At 37.0% G+C, this 19,142-nt stretch overlaps 1 long non-coding RNA gene and 1 other non-coding gene across 2 annotated transcripts in view; one reads left to right on the top strand and one right to left on the bottom strand.

Moving 5' to 3' along the window:
• Window positions 1-19,142, top strand: part of LOC132223884 (uncharacterized) — a 298,474-nt gene that overhangs the window by 122,209 nt on the left and 157,123 nt on the right. The window lies entirely within an intron of this gene.
• Window positions 4,996-5,099, bottom strand: LOC132225333 (U6 spliceosomal RNA). The gene has a single exon (XR_009450857.1). It is a non-coding gene; the product is annotated as a U6 spliceosomal RNA (small nuclear RNA).

The following is a 19,142-nucleotide window of genomic DNA, read 5'->3' as shown; positions in this document are numbered from 1 at the left end:
AGTTTGATCACTTGCTATGACGTGTGCTGACCACCAGGGGGTGGCACAGAACATGGCAGGTAACTAGTGGTGGTGGCAGGGCGCTGAGGGAGTGAGGGAAGGAGGAGATGGGAGTCGGGGAACCTGATTGGCCCTGATCGCCAAGTCTGGGCACCCTACCCGTTCACGAATTTCATGCACTGGACCTTTAGTAATTCTACAACACATCATCTGTATATTGTATTGTATGTTGTGATCACCACTCCAAGTCCGCTTTCTTTTTGTCAGAAATCATAACCCCTTATGCTCCTTTACCTTCCCTAACAGCCTTTTCCTCTGATATTCACCATACTGTTGTCTGTGTATGAGTTTTTGCTTTTCTTTTTGCTTAATCCCTTCACATTTGTCATCCAATCTCCCAACTCCCCTCCCCTCTGACAGCGATCAGTCTGTTCTCTCTATCTATGAGTCTCTGTTGTGTTTGTTAGTTTATTTTGTTCATTAGATTCCACACATAAGTGAAATGATATGCTATTTATTTTTCTCTGAATAGCTTATTTCACTTAGCATAATACTCTCCAGGTCCATCCATGATATTGCAAAAGGCAAGATTTCCTTCTATTTTACGACCAATTACTAGTAGTATTCAATTGTGTAAATGTACCATAGTTTTTATATCAACTCATCTACTTATGGGCACATGGGCTGCTTCCAAATTTTGGCTATTGAAGGTAATGCTGAAATGAACATAGGGGTGCATGCATTCTTTTGAATTAGTGTTTTGGGTTTGTTTAGATATAGCTCCAGAAGTGGAATTGCTGGGACCTTTAGCATACTATTTTTTAAGCTTTATTGAGATATAAATGATACATAATATTGCATACATTCAATGTATACATCTTGATGAGTTTGAACATATGCATATACCAGTGATGTCATCACCACAATCAAGGTACTAGACATATCCATCATCTCCAGAAATTTTCTTGAATTACCGTGTGTGTGTTGTGTGTAGTAAGAACACTTAACATGATTTCTATGCTCTTAACATATTTTAAAGTTCATAGTACTGTAATACCAACTATAGTTACTAAGTTGTTCAGCAGACCTCTGGAAATTATTTGTGTTGCATTAACTGAAATTTATATCTTTCTAGCAAGAATTCCTCATTTCCTTCTCCCTCTAGATCCCTGGCAACCAATTTTCTGCTTTTTCACAATTCAATTTCTATAGAATGTTACTGTATTTTGCATATTGTGAATATTATTTTCATGTGTCTATTTATACATGTTTTTCTATAAACAGTAATGAATTTTGTTCTGACAAGCAGTGAAGATAATTGTATGTTTGTTAAATCCTTTTGCATCTTTTTAAAAGGTATCTTAGTGTACTTCTAGAAATGTATTTACCAGTACCAATTTTGTTCTATCCCTGTTTTGTGAACTTCCTTGTGTTCATACTGAATACCTTGGGTTTTCAATGAGGTCTCTCTCCTCTAATTGCTGAGAAATCAAACATCTCTTAGCTTTGTATGAATAATGGTAGTTGTTTTTGTTTGTTTGTTTTGTTTTTTTTACTTTCCCCCCTCTAGTAGTTATTCTTGACCTGATATTTGCTCTTTGCCTGACCTTATGAAGTTTCATCCAATGGTCATTCAGCTTAGTATTCTATAAAGATGCAAATGAACCGCTATACAGATTTCTAGAGTTCTTTTCCTGGTTTTTAATTTTATTTGGTATTTCCCCCCCAAATTTTTGATGTCCCAGTCTTCCTGAATTCTTATCTAATTTTCATCATATCAGGGAAGATTTTGTGGCTCTGGAATTTGTTGCTGATCTACTTTATATCAGTTCATATTTACAGTGAGAAATATATACTCTTGTGACTTCCTAAAGCATAACCAAAAGAGTAAGCCTCCTATATAGTACTATATTTTGTTCTTTAGTTTACATATTTTTCCTCTACTTCATCTATTTCCCATGAAAATTCTAAAAAGAAATGTGCACTTATGACTTTATGCTTTTATATGAAAAGAAAATTTTTGATGTGATTTTTCTACATGTAATTCGCCTCACTTTAGAGGCATCATTTTAGGGAAAGCACAAAGACTTTTTAGCTACTTGTTGAAATAAAAATAACTCTCACCCAAAGTAAAATATTGCCATTCAAATTGAGGTAATAAGCAAAAAGTTATTAGTGACAAGAATAAATACTCAAAGTCTAGTATTTATCATTGTTTCCCTTTAATTTCTGAACTGACAAATGATAATTGCTCAGGCAATTAAAATAATTAGGGAAATGTGGAAGCACAAAAGGAAAAGCCTCTTAGAAGTGCAATTTAAATTCATAAGGAGATATTCACGTATGTTTTCTGCACCTTACCCTGGAGTAGGATGATTACCAGGTGCTTTTTACTGTATTGACTATTGATAGATCACATGCCGTATGAGTTCTCTCAGGGAACAAGCTCCAATAGAAGCACGGTTACCTCAGAATGTAGGCCTAGTTTTAAAGAAGGCTCCTGGGGATCTTGGGATTCGTATTTTATAAGTGTCTTGGTAATAAAGGACTGTTTTCAGAACCCACATTTGTTTAATATCTTGTAAAGTTTTAATGTGTCTTTTTGAATACATTGTTTTGTGCTATAAGTAAAATCACTGGACAGTCTTACCACTTAAGAATGCTCATTGACTTTTTTAGCTGCAGGCGGCAGTCTGAGAGAGGCTGTGGAAGAATTAGAAGATTGACAGTGGCTTTATGAGAGAAATGACAGTTTCTGTGAAGAATATAATATTCCTAGATAAAATAGGCCAACCTTAATTTAGAGAGAATATACTTTAAAATCAATCAAAATGGGAATTTACTGAGAGAACCACTATGGTGTTTTAGTGCACAACAAACACTTAAGCTACTCCATATTCTGATAGTATAGTGACAGCTGGGATTGGTGTCAGAGATTGATGATACCAATTTCTAAGGAGAGAGTATCTCAGAAGTAAATAGATGTTATTTTGTTAGAATTTTGTAAAATTTGTTCTATTAGGCATGACTTTTTCAGTTTATGTATACTTTCTATTAAGTTATTCATTCAGAATATTGCAATAGACTACTGACAGTTGTATGAACCAATATCAAATTATTTATCTCAATTAACACTATTTTTATTTAACTAATTTCAAGGTATATTCATTCTAAATTAAAATTGTCCTTCATTACATAGAATTTTTTTTCTCTCACAGGAACTCATTTATCATATTAAAACTCTGTTATTCAGGACATGAAACACTTTACACACAGTGCTGCTTATGCACAGTGGGGAGTTAAATGAGTTCATCTCATAACAAAATTTAGAAGACTATGAGACTTGAAAGGAGAGTATCCAGTGAATTTGGACAATATGGAGTTATATTAAAATTATGCTAACTGATACTAAGGTTAGCAAGAATAATTTAGGACAGGTTCTTGAATGTGGTAAGCTGAGAGGCTATTTCAAAATAAATTAATATGTAGTTCTACTTTCTATTATTTAAATACTAAAGGCCTGGTGCATGCAATTCGTGTATGGAGGGGTTCCCTCAGCCCAGCCTGCACCCTCTCCAATCGGGGACAGCGGCTCCTAACCGCTCACCTGCCTATTTGCCTGATCACCCCTAACTGCCTCTGCCTGCCAGCCTGATTTCCCCTAACCACCTCCCCTGCCAGCCTGATCACCCCTAAATGATTCCCCCTGCCTGCCTGGTCACCCCCAATGGTCTCCCCCTGCCAGCCTGGTCACAACCAATGGCCCTCCCCTGCAGGCCTGATCTCGCCCCCAACTGCCTCCCCCTGCAGGTCAGTTCATCCCCAATGGCCCTCCCCTTCCGGCCTGGTCACCTCCAACTTCCTCCCCTGCTGGCCTCATCACCCAAATTGCTCTCCCTTGCCAGCCTGGTCACCCCCAATGGCTTTCCCCTGCTGGGCTGAACACCCCCAAATGCCCTCCCCTGCAGGCCTGATTTTGTCCCCAGTTGCCCTCCCCTGCCTGCCTGGTCACCCCCAACTGCCTTTCCCTGCCAGCCTGATAGCCCCTAACCCCCTGCTGGCCTGATATCACCCCCAACTGCCCTCCCCTGCTGGCCTGATTACCTCTAACAACCTCTGCTTCAGGCACCACCACCATGGCTTTGTCCAGAAGGAAGTAGGACGTCAGGAAGATGGCCAGATGACCCAGTCTAATTAGCATATTACCCTTTTAGTAGTATAGATAGATTATATAGGATAGAATTGCTTAAATGGGGGGGGGTCTTTTTCATCAGGAGGAGATACTCTTGGCAGACGAAAATACATAATCCCTATATCTGGACTGAGAGCCAGCCATATGCACTATACTGCCAAACCAGTCATTAAAAAATTGAAACTGCTTTCTTACACCTTACATCAAACAGCTGTTGCCCTTAAAACCCCTGCTCAGCCCCCACCTTAGGTTCTAAACGTCACAGTTTACCGAGATTAGGTTCTAATAGGTCAGTTTCTATGTCAAAAGCTCAGCGTCAAAAGCTCCGCCTCCTAGGCAGCCATTGGCTACTCACAGTTCACCCAGATTTGGTTCTGATTGATCAATTTCTATGCCAGTCAGCATCTCCAGGACTATCTCTGGGCCTATCTCTGGGCCTGATCCACAGCCGCCAAAGCAGGCCCTGCCTCCCTCTCTCTCCGGGCCTCGCCAGCAGCCTTGGCAGCTGCAGTGGCTGTGGATCAGGCCCTGCCTTTCTCTCTGGGCCTCTCTCCACACCTGATCTACAACTGCCAGGTTAGGCCTCCCGCCCAGCCCCAGGTTGGAGGCTAATGACCTTGCCATGCCCGCCTCACCCCGCCCAACCCCTGCTGCCCCACCCGCCCACTGGCCACCAGCGTTGCTGTGATAGGAGCCTGTGGGCCACAGGAGAGGGACTAAGGGGTGCTCCATGCACTTCCTGTTGACCTGTCATCCATCTGGTCATTTAGGTCGTGATGGTTCCTGGCCTTTTTTTTTTTTTTTAAAATATGGAACGCTTCACGAATTTGCATGTCATCCTTGCGCAGGGGCCATGCTAACCTCTGTATCGTTCCAATTTTAGTATATGTGCTGCCAAAACGAGCACTGGCCTTTTATAATGTAGACGATCAATGATACTAAATAAATGACTTTGATTTAAGAAATAACTCTCCTAAATGATATTTAGGAAAAAAAATTAGAATAATACCAGTCAATCAATAATATTTATTGCCTGCTCATTTTGTTTATGTTAATTATGTTATTAAGCACAAAATTTTATTGAGTATCTGTGAAGATCATGCTTAAAGGTACAGAGAACATTTACTAGGCATTATGGAATAAGCGGGTTGTGAGTAAACAAAAGGTGTTGTTCCTACTCAACAAGTGAGTATAAGTGAATATAGTATAAAAATTAGTTGTGTATCCACACAGAGCAAAGGAGTGATCTGAGTAGGGTAAGCTTAACTAGAGAAGCTACCAAGCTGGTTGGCATATAAGTTAAAACTTTTTCAGCCTCAATAGGTATATTCAGTAAGTAGGACTGTTATGAAGCAGCACCAGAATGCTTTTTTTGTTCAGCAAGGCAATTAACTTTCCTTTACCTACTCAAAATATAAATACCCTTTCAGGTACACAAATGAATTTTAAGCATACTTTCTCAAAGATTAGTATGACTTCTTTATATTTTGTATTTTTCTTTATTATACCAACTGTATCACTTCCTGACTCAAAGACCAAAGTAGACTGCTAGTGATTATTCAAGAGAAAAGTCTAAAATAGATTGGTGTCATCTAACTTCTCCTTAATCACAAGCAAGGGACTGGAACAAGACTTATTGCACTGTAAATACATGAATATTGAAAACCATACCATGGGACTGTATACTCAACCATTTTCCCCAACCATACTTCCCAGCCTTCTTGCAGATAAAAGGTCTTTAAATGTTTTAAAAATACTGGCTATAATTTGCATTGCTTTGGGTCCATAGCTATGGAAATATTCTTAGTGAGAATATGGTAGAAAAAATCTATAATTTCTAATATTGGGGCTAAACAAAATTTCTCTAATGTCTTTGGCAGAAAGAGACCATCTAACCACATATATATATATATATATTCCAAATATGGATTTAGCTAGATCTTGTATCAACTTTGCTATGAAGTATGTTCTTTTAATTTGGTATATTTTTCTGATTTTCTTTGTTAGAGCTAAAGATGGATATGGTATCATTTTGGAAGTAAGGAATAACATGTAACAAGTAAAAAAAAATATTTCCCCATTTATAGTTTAGTTTCAAAAGCAACATATTAATCTAAATCATTTTTTGAGCCTAATCAGAAGCCTTTTCTATGAAAAAATTTGATTTAGCTTGGCTCCCTGGGGTTAACTCTGAAGATATTTTTAAAATTTAAACCTGCATTCCTATTAGCATAACCAATGGACACAGACACTGGGGCGGTGGGGTCTTGCCCCGGGTGGAAATGGATGGGGGTGGGGTCAATCAGGGAAAAAGGAGACATATGTAAAACTTTAGGCAATAAATAAGTACATAAAAAATAAAAAAGACAAAAAATTAAACCTGTAATGCATTTTAAATATATTTTTATTATTTTAAAGCCCTTAATATTTTCTTTTTTGGAATTAAAACTTTATTGTTCAGATTACAGTTGTTCCTCTTTTTTCCCCCCATAGCTCCCCTCCACCCGGTTACCACCCCACCCTCTGCCCTTACCCCCTCCACTGTTCTCATCCATAGGTGTACGATTTTTGTTCAATCTCTTCCTGCACCCCCCACACTCCTTTCCCCCGCCCCAAGAATAGTCAGTCCACTCCCTTTCTATGCCTCTGATTCTATTATATTCACCAGTTTATTCTGTTCATCAGATTATTTATTCACTTGATTCTTAGATTCACTTGTAGATGTGTATTTGATGTTCATAATTTGTATCTTTACCTTTTTATTCTTCTTCCTCTTCCTAAAGGATACCTTTCAGCATTTCATATAATACCGGTTTGGTGGTGATGAACTCCTTTAGCTTTTTCTTATCTGTGAAGCTCTTTATCTGACCTTCAGTTCTGAATGATAGCTTTGCTGGTAGAGTAATCTTGGTTGTAGGTTCTGGCTATTCATCACTTTGAATATTTCTCGCCACTCCCTTCTGGCCTGCATAGTTTCTGTTGAGAAATCAGCTGACAGTAGTATGGGTACTCCCTTGTAGGTAACTTACTGTTTTTCTCTTGCTGCTTTTAAGATTTTCTCTTTGTCTTTTGCTCTTGGCATTTTAATTATGATGTGTCATTATTTCTTCAAATAGGTTTTCAATATCTTGCTCTCTCCCTTCTTCTTCTGGCACCCCCATAATTCAGATGTTGGTATGCTTGAAGTTGTCCCAGAGGCTCCTTACACCACCTTCATATTTTAGGATTCTTTTTTTTTTCCGGTTGGGTGTTTTTTGCTTCTTCATATTTCAAATATTTTACTTGATTCTTGTGATCCTCTAGTCTGCTGTTGGAACTCTGTATAATATTCTTTTTTTCAGTCAGTGTATGCTTAATTTCAAGTAATCCTTTTTCATAACCTTGAGCGTCTCACTAGATTTCCTGAGGCTCTCACTAAATTTATCGGCAGTTTCTAGAAAATTGTTGAAAAACCTTATAAGTGTGGTTTTGAACTCTATATCCAGTAGTTTTCTTCCCTCCATTTCTGTCATTTGTGACCTGTTTCTTTGTCTCTGCATTTTTACGCTTCCCTGTGTTGATAGAGTGGCTTTCTGTGCTAAGTGTCCTATAGGGCCCAGTGGCTCAGCCTCCGCAATTACCTGAGGAGGACACTCTTGGTGCACCACTTCGTGGTCTTTGTGCACAGCCTTGTTGTAGTTAAGCCTTGATTGGTGTAGATATCACTGGGGGGAATTGACCTCCAGGCCAATTGGCTGTGAGAATCAGCTGTGTCTGCAGTGGGAGAACTTCTGTGCTGGAAACACCCTATGGGGCAAGACTTGCTTCAGTGGGGCTTTGGTGCTCACTGAGTCTTCCCCCTGAGTGTGTTCCTTATGGATCTGAGGAGTTGTATTATGGATGGTCCCACTCTGACCAGTGGGTACACTGGCTCTTGGATCTCTAAGGAGATGCTAATTTAGCCTCTGCCTGAGGCTACCCAGCAGGAGCTATGGAGAGATCTTCAGATTCTTCTTCTTTGTTTGGGGTTTGGAGGTGCCCAGATGAGGCCCAACTGTGAAGCAATGCAAACTACTGTGGGACCTTGGGCATTCTTTTGAAAGTTCTGAGTCTCTCTGAACCAGCTGCAGTTTTTTGGGTAATTTTCAGATTGCAAAGGGCCAGGCCTTTCATATGCAAAAGCCTCTGTGCACAGCTTGGGTGGGGCAGGGTCTCAGGGGATCAATAGGGTGGAGCAAGCAGCTATAGCTGCTCCTCAGTCCTACCCTAGAGGCCCTGTGTCTCGGTGTCCCAGTAATCGCTGCAAGCACATCTGACAGAAAGCCACCCTCGAGTTCCGACCGATGCCAGACAGTCCACTTTCTCCCAGTATGAGTCTGGGTCCCCAGAGACTCGCCCGGAACTGGAGTTCAGAGCAGTCGGGAGCTTGAGACTCCCTCCTGATTGAAAAAGACAACTGTGTCCTCAGTTGCCAGCCTTTTCCATGTGTGCCTCCGTACCTCTGCACTTTTCTTCCGCACCTCCTCTGAGTCTCAGTGTGCTTTCCTCTTTCCTTCTAGTTGTAGAATTTCCACTTAGCCAGCCTTCCTGTGGTTCTGGATGATGTCTGTTTTGTCTTTTATTTGTTTTTTTGAAGTGGTTGCGTGAGGCAGCAATTTCCAGTGTTTAGCTATGCCGCCATCTTGTTTTCTCCAGCCCTTAATATTTTCTAAACAAAGCATCACCTACAAGCTAAGTGAGTATATAAACATATGCATTTGAGGTGTAAACAAAAGGTACTTAACATATTTTCTCTCTTTTTTGAGAAGATATTACCTTTATTTAAAATTTATTTACTTATGTCTATGTAAATTAATTTTTTATTTTAAATTTTTTTACTATTCTTACTGAATTTATTAGGGTGACCTTGGTTAATAAAATTAAGCAAGAGGATAAGAATAAATACAATCAGATGAATGAGGAGAATAATTAACACCAAAGAAATATAAAGGATTGTAAGATTGGACAATCTGGATGAAATGGATAAATTCTTATAAACATACAATCTTTCAAAATTGAATAAGGAAGAATCAGAGTATCTGAATTGACAGATTATAACTAGTATAGTTGCAGCAGTAATTAAAAAACAAAACAACAACAAAAAACCCTCCCAACAAACAAATGTCCTGGACCAGATGGCTTCACAGGAAAATTTTATCAAACATTCAAAGAAGAACTAACACTTGTCTTTCTCAAACTATTCCAAAAAATTCAAGAAGAGGGAAGACCTTACTATATTTTCTACATTGTTCTTCCCTGTTCTGAACTCTGTTAGGAATAGTAGTCTACTTTTATGCCTTTCAAAGAGTTCTGGTAAGGAAGTCTTCAATTTTCCAAAAGACTTTAAAAAAACCATAATGGCATTCTGGAATATAACTGGGTTGGGATTTCTTTCCAAATAATTTTTTTTGAACAGCAGTACTTTTAAGCAAAGAACTCTTACAGTAATTCCTATGAAGTCATTGGCTAGGTGCTTCAATGAATAATCAATTCATAAACTATTCTTCCACAATGAAGCATTAGACTGGTTTAAATGATTGTGCAATGACTGTCTAATATGAAGGTTTAAAAAGGGGCATAGTGTATTTGGTGGGTTTTTTTAAGCTACAGTAGGCAGTGCAATAGATCCTGGGTTGTCCTTTGGCTTCTGTTGCAACTGTTCACCACTGGAATTTGCAGAAAGACAGCAAGGAAAAATTGGGCTTCAATTAGAGATGGTTACACCTAGGTATTAGGTATAGTCAATGTTAACACTGAGAGGGAAGAAAGTTACAATGAGATTGAGTTGGGTACATATTTTTAGTAACCTTCATGCTTAAATTAATGTAGATTTAACTCTGGATCCATTTTATCTGTTTTAAATATACATATATGTGTATAATTTGTATACATAATTATATGCATAAGTTTTTCTCATTCACGTGCCACCTATGGTCTACTTTGTTCATACATGTATACAATATTTTATAGACAGAATCTTTGTCTATAAAATATTTTCAGAATAAAATACAGTATATTTGATCCAGCAACACTATGAAATTGTAACAATTATTTGAAAGGGGAAATTGATTATTGTTTTACTAGATATAAAATTATGACTTTCCTGAAGAGATTAAAAATGGCGACACTGTAAATGCATACTGCATAGACATACTCTCAGGAACAGACTGGGATTCCAACTGAAGTACAGAACAACTTCCTGAATAATCAATGAAAGACTTATAAGAGAGAACCCTGATACCCAAGGACTGAAAGTGTAGACTGCATGGAGACTAGTAGGAGGGCAGAGGTGTGAAAGGGCTGGCCAGGTGACCACAGATAGCAGCTGAAGTTCAGGAGAGATATCTCAGCTGCGGGGGATTTCCAGTGAGAACTCTGGGATCTAATCCTCAAGATGGGGCCCCCAGCAGAGAGTACTACAATTGAGAAGGGTACCCACATGATATCTGGCTGTGAAAAGCAGCAGTGTTCCTGTCTCCTAGGGGATGACAGGTGAAAAATCAGGCACCATCTTAAAGGGCAAATGAACAAAATTCCCTGTGGAGCCACCCACCTTGTGCTCTGGCAGAGGGAGGGCAGAGTGGACTGAAGCTGTGTGAGCAGAAGCCAGGATTGGGGATTCAGGGGTTGGAGCTCAGAAAGCAGACACCCTGTGAGTTTCCTGTGCTGAGTCATTCTCTCACCCAGCAGAGGATATCTTTCCCACACAGACACTTGCCTCGCCTGGGGGAATACAGTTGACCTACTCTGTTGGAAAACAACTTGCCCTGAGCCCATTTAAGAGACTAAAAATAACAATTAGCCTCCAGGCAGAAGCAACTGCCCTACCCTGTTGAAAAAAAAACTCTGGCCACACCTGAGGATGATTGCCTAGGGTCAATTCAAGTTGGAATCCTATCAGTCTATAGGCAGAGGTAGTCTCAGGCTTTGAGTCTTTGTCTGATCTAATTAGTCAGAAACAGTTTTTGTCACTGTCCAGCACTAAAGAGTGAAGGGCGTAGAGGATCTACCTAATATATAGTCACAAACCCAGACACTCAAAATGAGGAGACAAAGAAACAACCCCCAAATGAAAGAACAGGAGAATTCTCCTAAAGAAAAGATAAATGAAGCAGAGATAAAAACAATTTATCTGAGAGTTCAGAGTAATGATGGTAAAGGGGCTCAACAGCATTAAAAAAAGATATAGTAACTATGAAGACAGAAAAATCTGAGATAAAAAATGACATAACACAAATAACACATTGGAAGGAATACATAGCAGATTAGGGGAAGCTGAAGATTGAATCAGTGAATTAGAAGACAGAATTGAAAATATCACTCAATCAGAGAACCAAAAAGAAAAATAAAACAATTAAAAAACTCTAGGACAGCTTAAGGGAGCTGTGGGACAACATGTAACATAACAATATTAGAATAGCTGATGTGCCAAAAGAGGCAGAAAAGGAGAAAGGGATAGAGAACATGTTTGAAGAAATAATGGCAAAAAAACTTCCCTAACCTGAGAAAGGGAGATGCCATACAAGTTCAAGAGGCACAGAGAATTCCAAACAAGAAGAACCCAAACAGGCCCACACCCAGACACATCATAATTAAAATGCCAAAAGCTAAAGGCAAAGAGAGTATCTTAAAGGCAGCAAGAGAAAAGCAAACTTTTACCTACAAAGGAGCTCTTATAAGGCTAAAACCCAATTTCTCATCAGAAACATTACAGGCCAGAAGGGAATACCATGAAGTACTCAGGTAAGGAAATAAAGGATCTGAAACTAAGATTACTATATCCAGCAAGGCTATCATTCAAAATAGATGGTCAAATAAAGAGCATCCCAGTAAAAAAAAACAACAAAAAAACTAAAATAGTATATCACCACCAAGCCAGCATTACAAGAAATGCTAAAGGAACTGCTGCAATGAGAAGAAGAAACAGAGAGAGAAACTTAGGCATACAGAATTACAATGGCAATAAATAAGTACCTATCAATAATAACCCTAAATGTAAATGGATTAAACGTTCCAATCAAAAGACATAGGATAGCTAAATGGATACAAAAACATGACCCAACTGTATGCTGTCTTCAAGAGACCTACGTCAGAACAAAAGACACACACAGGATAAGAGTGAAGGGATGGGGGGAAAAAACCATGCAAATGGCAAAGAACAAAAACTAGAGTAGCAATACTGATATCTGACAAAATAGACTTTAAAATGAAGACTATCACAAGTGACAACAAAGGTCACTGCATAATACTAAAGGGATCAATCCAACAAGGGAATATAACCCTGGTAAACATATATGCAACCAATATAGGAGATTGACAACAATACAGTCATAATAGAGGACTTTCACACCCCACTGACTTCACTGGATAGATCTTCCAAATAAAAACTTAACAAGGAAACAGTGACTCTAAAGGATCATATAGATTTAATTGATATTTATAGAACATTTCACCCCAAAGCAGCAGAACATACATCCTTCTCAAGTGCACATGGATCATTCACAAAGATAGACTATAGATTAGCATACAAAACAAGTCTCTACAAGTTCAAGAAGACTTAAGTCATATCAAGGATATTCTCAGATCATAGTGGAATGAAATTAGAAATCAACTTCAGTAAAATCACCCCAAAACATTCAAACAAATGGAGGCTAAATAATATGTTATTAAACAATGAATGGCTTACCATCAAGATCAAGAAAAAATTTTTTTAAAAAAAATTCTTGGAAACAAATGAAAATGAACACACAACAACCCAAAATCAGTCTTGAGAGGGAAGTTCATAGCACTACAGACATAACTCAATAAACAAGAAAAATCAGCAGTAAACTATTTTACCCTACCACTTTAAGAACTAGAAAGAGAACAACACGAAAAACCCATAGTAATTGAAAGGAAGGACATAATAAAGATTATAGCAGAAATAAATAACATAGACTTTAAAAAAAAAACAATACAAAAAGTCAATGAAACCAAGAGCTGATTCTTTGAAAGGATACACAAAATTGATAAACCATTAGCCAGACTCATAAAAAAATAAACACACACACACACACACAAAGAAAGAAAGAGGACCCAAATAAATAAAATCAGAAATGAAAGTGGAAAAGTAACCACTGACACCACAGAAATACAAAGGATTATAAGAAAATACTATGAACAACTATATGCCAACAAGCTGGACAATGTGGATGAAATGGAAAAATTTCTAGAAAAATACAATCTCCCAAAACTGAATCAGGAGGAATCAGAAAACCTGAATAAGCCAATAACAACTGATGAAATAGAAGCAGTAATCAAAAAACTTCCAGCAAACAAAAGCCCAGGTCTGGACAGCTTCACAGGGTAATTTTATACAACATTCAAAGAAAAACTAACACCTTTACTCAAACTACTTCAGAAAATCTAAGAGGAAGGAACACTTCCAAACACTTTTTATGGGGCCAGTATTATCCTCATTCCAAAACAGGTAAAGACACTACAAAGAAAGAATTATAAGCCAATATCCCTGATGAACATAGATGCTAAAAGCCTCAACAAAATATTAGCAAATTGCATCCAGCAATATATTAAAAAGATCATACACCATGACCAAATTGGATTTATTCCAGGGATGCAAGGCTGGTACAATACTTGCAAATCAATAAACATGATACATCACATAAACAAATTGAAAGACAAAAATCACTTGATCATATCAACAGACACAGAAAAAGCATTAGACAAAATCCAATACCCATTTTTGATAAAAACCCATCAAAGTGGGAATAGAGGGAGCATATATCAACATGACAAAGGCCACATAAGATTAACCTACAGCGAACATCATACTCAATGGGCAAAAACTAAAACCATTTCCCCAAAGAACAGGAACAAGACATGGATGTCTGCTTTCACTACTCTTATTCAACATAGTACTGGAAGTCCTAGCCATAGTGATCAGATAAGAAGAAGAAATAAAAGGCATTCAAATTGGAAAGGAGGAAGTAAAACTCTCATTATTTGCATATTACATGATATTATACATAGAAAATCCTAAAGACTCCACCAAAAACTACTAAATTTAATAAGTTAATTTGTCAATGTACAGCATATAAAATTAACACCCAGAAATCTATGGCTTTTTTTTATATACCAATAATGAACTCACAGAAAGAAAAACTAAAAAACATTCCCATTCACCATTGCAACAAAAATTTAAAAAAATTGTGTCCATTGGTTAGGTTTATATGCATGCATACAAGTCCCTTGGTTGATCTCTCCCCCTTACCCCCACTCTCCCCTACCTTCCCTCTGAGGATTGAGCATCTGATCAATGCTTCTCTGTCTCTGAATCTGTTTTTCATCAGTTTATGTTGTTCATTATATTCCACAAATGAGTGAGATCATGTGATATTTATCTTTTTCTGACTGGCTTATTCACTTAGCATAATGCTCTCCAGTTCCATCCATGCTGTTGCAAATGGTAAGAATTCCTTCTTTTTTACCACAGCTAATATTACATTGTGTAGATGTACCGCAGTTTTCTAATCCACTCATCTGCTGAGGGGCACTGAAGCTGTTTCCAAATCTTAGCTATGATGAATTGTGCCACTATGAACAGAGGGGTGCATATGTCCATTCTGATTGATGTTTCTAGTTTCTTGGGATATATTTCTAGAAGCGGGATCTCTGGGTCAAATGGGAGTTCCATTTTTAGGTTTTTGAGGAAACCCCTTACTGTTCTCCACAGTGGCTGTACCAGTCTCCATTCCCATCAGTAGTGCACGAGGGTTCCTTTTTCTCTGCATCCTCGCCAGCACTTTTTGTTTTTTGATTTGTTGATGATAGCCATTCTGACAGGTGTGAGGTGCTACCACATTGTTGTTTTGATTTGCATCTCTCAGATAGTGACTTTGAGCATGTTTTCATATGTCTTTTGGCCTTCCTTCTGTCTTCTTTCAAAAAGTATCTATTTAGGTCCATTGCCCATTTTTTGATTGGGTTGTTTATCTTCCTTTTGTTAAGTTGTATGAGTTCCCTGTAAATGTTGGAGATTAAACCCTTATCGGTGATGATATTGGCAAATATGTTCTCCCATGCAGTGGGCTTTCTTGTTGTTTTGTGGATGGTTTCTTTTACTGTGGAGAAGCTTTTCATTTTGATATGGTCCTATTTGTTTATTTTGTCTTTAGTCTCCATTATTCTAGGAGCTGTATCGGTAAAGATATTGCTACAACATATATCTGATATTTTGCTGCCTATGGATTCTTCTAAGTTTTTGTGGTTTCCCATTTTACGTTTAAGTCCTTTATCCATTTTGAGTTTATTTTTGTGTATAGTGTAAGTTGGTGGTCTAGTTTCATTTTTATATGCATCTGTCCAATTTTCCCAACACCATTTATTGAAAAGACTGTCTTGACTCCATTGTATGTTCATGCATCCTTTGTCAAATATTAATTTTTTTCTATTTTTTAAATTTCTTTATTGATTACATTATTACATATGTGTCTTATCAAATATTAATTAAGCATAGTAGTTTGGGTCAATTTCTGGGTTCTCTATTCTATTCCATTGATCTATATGTCTGTTCTTGTGCCAGTACCAAGAATAGACATATAGGGTGATGCTGGCTTTATAGAATGAGCTTGGAAGTGTTCCTTCCTCTTGAGGTGTTTTGAGAACAGTGGCTTTGTAATACAGCTTGATATCTGGTATTGAGATCCCACCTACTTTGTTCTTCTTTCCAGGATTGCTGCAGCTATTCAGGGTCTTTTTTTATTTCCAGAAGAATTTTTGGAAAGTTCATTGTACATGTGTGAAATATACCGTGGGTATTTTAATGGGGAGTGCATTGAATCTGTAGATTGCTATTGGTAGTATGGACATTTTAATGATGTTGATTCTACTAATCCATGAACATGGTATGTTCTTTCATCTGTTTATGTCTTCTTCTATCTCTTTTTTCAGTGTCCTATAATTTTCTGCGTATATTTCTTTTACCCCCTTAGTTAAGTTTATTCCTAGGTATCTTAATTTTTTTTGTGCAATGGTAAATGGGATTGCTTTTTAAATCTCTTTTTCTTTAAGTTCACTATTAGTGTATAGAAAAGCCATATATTTCTTGGTGTTAATTTTTTATCCTGCTACATTTTCAAATTCATTTATTAAGTCAAATAATTTTTGATGGATTATTTAGGGTTTTCTATGTACAGTATCATGTCATCTGCAAATAAGGACAATTTAACTTCTTCTTTTCCAATTTGGATGCCTTTTATTTCTTCTTCTTGTCTAATAGCAATGGCTAATACTTCCAATACTATGTCGATTAGGAGTGGTGAGAGTGGGCATCCCTGTCTTGTTCTTGTTCTTAGGGGAAAAAGTTGTAGTTTTTGTCCATTATGTATGATGTTGGCTGTGGATTTGTCATATATGGCTTTTATTATGTTGAGGTATGATCCTTCTATTCCCACCTTGCTGAGAGTTTTTATCAAGAAAGGGTGTTGGATTTTGTCAAATGCTTTTTCTTCATCAATTGATATGACTATGTGATTTTTAACTCTCAGTTTGTTTATGTGATATATCACATTTATTGATTTGCAGATATTGTACCATCCTTGCATCCTCAGGATAAATCCTACTTGGTCATGGTGTATGATCTTTCTGATGTACTGCTGGATCTGATTTGCTAGAATTTTGTTGAGGATTTTGGCATCTATGTTCATGAGTGATATTGGCCTGTAATTCTTTTTCTTTGTGTTGTCTTTATCTGGTTTTGGTATTAGGGTGATGCTGGCTTCATAGAATGAGCTTGGAAGTGTTCCTTCCTATTGATTTTTTTTGAATAGTCTGAGGAGGATAGGTTTTAGTTCTTCCTTGAATGTTTGGTAAAACTCCCCTGTGAAGCCATCTGGCCCTAGGCTTTTGTTTGCTGCAAGTTTTTTATTACTTCTTCAATTTCTTCCATAGTTATCAGCCTATTGAGATTTTTAGATTCTTCCTGATTGAGTTTTGGAAAGTTGTATTTTTCTAGGAATATATCCATTTTCTCAATGTTGTCTAGTTGGTTGGAATAGAGTTGTTCATAGTATTTTTAAACAATCCTTTTTTTTATGTGGGGTCTGTTGTTATTTTGCCTCTTTCATTTCTGATTTTGTTTATTTGGTTCCTTTCTCTTTGCTTCTTGGTGAGCCTGGCTAGAGGTTCATCAATCTTGTTTATCCTTTCAAAAAACCAGATCTTGGTTTCATTGATCTTTTGTCTTGTAAAATAAACACTTTGAATAGCTTTATAACAATCTACAATTCATGCAAGCACTTTGTCTATAAGAGTCCAAACAATAGATTTTACATTTTCCCTCTCAGTACCTGACTTTATTTCAGATGTCACAATCTCTATGCCTTAGTTGAGTTGCTATACTATAACTTTACAAGTGTAGGCTATTTACTGAATTCCAACAAGCTTAAAGTTGAGTCTATATAGATAAATTATTTCATTACCTGAAATAACCTTGAGGGAAAATGTTTACATTGGAGACTCATTCATAGGGAAATTTGGAGATGGGATTTGGAAGTAATTTGCATTAAGGGCACCCTTCCTTACTTTATACTCCAGGATGATTCTCATAGTTTGAGATATTTTCAACTATATATTTTTATACTTTATCATATAGTGTTTTTTATAACCATGTTATTGTTGTATAAATTCAATACTTACTGCATTAATCAAATTGTGTTGGTAACAGGTCCTTAATCCAAGAGCAATAAGTCACACATTTTCTGTCTATTACAAATGGCATGCAAAGATAACATTAGTTACCATTGGTAGTGAAAGGTGGTCTCTATACTTGTTCCCTTGTTAAGATTTGATACTTAGTAGTAATATTATTAAACTTTATGCTGATGCAGTTAAACCATTAACTCAGTGACTTATCTCACTTTAATTGAATAGTTATTTGGGTAGAATTTATTAAGAAATAACATTCTACCACTATACTTGTCAATTGCAAACTGTTCATCATTTGATTGAGGTTTCTGTTGTTTTAGACCTTCACATTTTTTCCCTGAATACCAGACTAGGAGCAAATTTTCTGAAGTTTTGCTTCCTTTTCTGTTAATGAAAATTACTAGTTTCTTATGGAAAAGGACTTGGATTTTAATGAAAGAATGCATTTGCTTCTCTCAGATATAGCATTCCAGGGAGATTAATTAGTAGAACTCTAATTAAAAATGTCATGGTACCTGCTTCTCAGGAACAGTGTGCCCTGCTGAGAGAGCGTTGCAGTGGGTAGAAGAGAACTTATAACCCTGCACTTGGAGCTTCTCCTTTATTTCATCTGAGAGGTAACATAATACATTTTAACATAATACATTTTAAAATAGATATGAACAAATGCTAACAGGGAGACATTTGGTGCAATTTACTCAACCTGAACTTATTATGTGTATATGTTGTATTATTGCCATGTGGTTTCCCACACCAAGACAACCAATATTAACCTTGTGTTCATACTGCATGGAGAGAGTTCTTTTTATTTCCCATCTAAAATCCTAATTTTGTTTCTTTATCTAAGAGCCTGATTGGTATTAAATTTTTGATTAGGTGGGAAATGCTCTCTATTCAATTTAATAGAGTGATTTTCTCATTTTCAAGATACTCTGAGATTCATAGATTTCTGTGCCTTGGTTCTTTTAGCTTCATAAGTAAAAAACAAAACAAAACAAAACAAAAAACACAACTTGCTTTATCAGCTATCTATATTTAAAGCAAAAATGAAAGGGAAATAAACAAGAACAGAAAAATTATGAGATGGAGAACTAGAGAAAAAAACAAATGGGGAACTGTGACCAAGATATATATTTATTTATTTTGAGAGGATATATAATGGATTATGATTAGAACATATTTGTTCTATGAAATAAGATTGACCACTAGCACATTAATGATATCAACT

Source organism: Myotis daubentonii, chromosome X (genome assembly GCF_963259705.1).
Source record: "Myotis daubentonii chromosome X, mMyoDau2.1, whole genome shotgun sequence".
Lineage (NCBI taxonomy): Eukaryota > Metazoa > Chordata > Mammalia > Chiroptera > Vespertilionidae > Myotis > Myotis daubentonii.
Note: the sequence above shows the minus strand (reverse complement) of the source record. Positions and strands in the feature narration are given on the sequence as shown.